Source organism: Micromys minutus, assembly GCF_963924665.1.
Source record: "Micromys minutus genome assembly, chromosome: 1".
NCBI lineage: Eukaryota > Metazoa > Chordata > Mammalia > Rodentia > Muridae > Micromys > Micromys minutus.
Window position 1 is genome coordinate 113,628,586 of NC_137969.1, and position 1,890 is coordinate 113,630,475.

The 1,890-nt window shown below is 37.5% G+C and overlaps 1 pseudogene across 1 annotated transcript; it reads left to right on the top strand.

Moving 5' to 3' along the window:
• The first annotated feature begins 265 nt into the window (after positions 1-265).
• LOC308430209 (peptidyl-prolyl cis-trans isomerase A-like) lies at positions 266-753 on the top strand (annotated as a pseudogene). The gene has a single exon. The product of its transcript is annotated as a peptidyl-prolyl cis-trans isomerase A-like (transcript).
• Positions 754-1,890: the final 1,137 nt, after the last annotated feature.

The following is a 1,890-nucleotide window of genomic DNA, read 5'->3' on the forward strand; positions in this document are numbered from 1 at the left end:
AGGTCAGGGGAGGGTCAGGGATGTCCATTCTAGTAATAGTGTGACAGAAAAATACCACACAAGCATTTAAAATATAAAATGTATGTATTTTACCTAGTTTTGTTATATAAGACTATGTAGTATTTTAAAAGTAACAAAGGCAAAAAACCACATCAAATTTCTTTGGGTGAGATGCACTATTATTCATTTTTTAAAACAAAAATATGAAAGCCATTGTTGGCTTTGCAGATTCTTCTGTCTCTTTTTTTTGCATCTTGCTAAAGACATGGTCAATCCTACTATGTTCTGACAGCCGATGGCAAGCCCTTGGGCTGTGTCTCCTTCGAACTGTTTGCAGACAAAGTTCCAAAGACAGCAGAAAACTTTCCTGCTCTGAGCACTGAAGTGTAAGGATTAAGCTATAAGGGTTCCTCCTTTCACAGAATTATTCCAGGATTCATGTGCCAGGGTGGTGATGTCACATGCCATAATGGCACTGGCAGCAGGTCCAGCTAGGGAGAGAAATTTGAGCATGAGGACTTCATCCTGAAGCACACAGGTCCTAGCATCTTGTCCATGGCAAATACTGGACCAAACACAAAGGGTTCCCAGTTTTTTATCTGCACTGCCAAGACTGAGTAGCTCAATGGTAAGCATGTGGTCTTTGGGGAAGTGAAAGAAGGGATAAACATTATGGAAGCCATGGAGCATTCTGGGTTCAGGAATGGTGAGACCAGCAAGCAGATCACCATTTCCGACTGTGGACATCTCTAATTTCTTTTGACTTGCAGGCATTTTACCCATCAAACCATTCCTTCTGTAGCTCAAAAAAGCACTCTCACCCATCTGCTCACAATACCCTGTAATCTCTGCTTTCACTGAAATCCTTTAGGTTCCTTATTTTCCTCATTCCCCTTCAAGTCTAGCTGGATTGCAAAGGTAAATTTATGATTATAAATAAAAACTAAATACAAAAAAAAAACATTTTCCCTCCAATTGCTGAAACTAAAAATCAGATCAAATAAAAATAAATGTTTTAGAACCTAAACCAAGACATTTTTCTCTCAGTTGAAAGAGTATATGCTTCTCTTTATCCTGTATTTTTTCTGCTACCATTGTCCTCTCTTCTCCCTGTTCTTTTCCCTCCCACCTTACCCTTTCCTCTTTCACTTCATCCTATTTCTTTCTTTAAACTTCCTCTTCTTCCTCCTCCTCCTCCTCCTCCACCACCACCTCCTCCTCCTCCACCACCACCTCCTCCTCCACCACCACCACCACCTCCTCCTCCTCCTCCTCCTCCTCCTCCTCCTCCTCCTCCTCCTCTTCTTCTTCTTCTTCTTCTTCTTCTTCTTCTTCTTCTTCTTCTTCTTCTTCTTCTGCTTCTTCTCAGTCTCTATCTCTCCTCATTTTCTCCATAGAAAAATACAGAATCATTATGGAGAGGTGAAATATATTGGAACTTCAAAACTTTTATCTAGGATAGTTTCAGGTCAGGACAAAATATTTCTAAGCTTTAACATTCAATCTATAACAAAAGTGAAGAATGCCTCCTTAATGTTTGCTTAAAAATGAAAATTCTATATTAGATAAAGTGTAAAATAAGAATTTAGAAACATAAAACAACCCACTTGCAAAATATACTTTAATAAACCAAAATTTAAATATACTCACGTTTTCGCATGTTTGGCTAGCCATAGATCAAAAGCATTTGTTCTGCAAAAGGCATGCTTACTCAGATCATGTACATACTCATTTCCTGTCATCATTTTTTAGTACACTATAATAGAACTACTATGTGCAAATATTTATTACATTTATATGTATATAAATTATATATACATTGATATCTAATATAAAATTATAAAAATCTGGGGTGGCTTATCAAACAAACTCAGAGGTGCAACAAATACA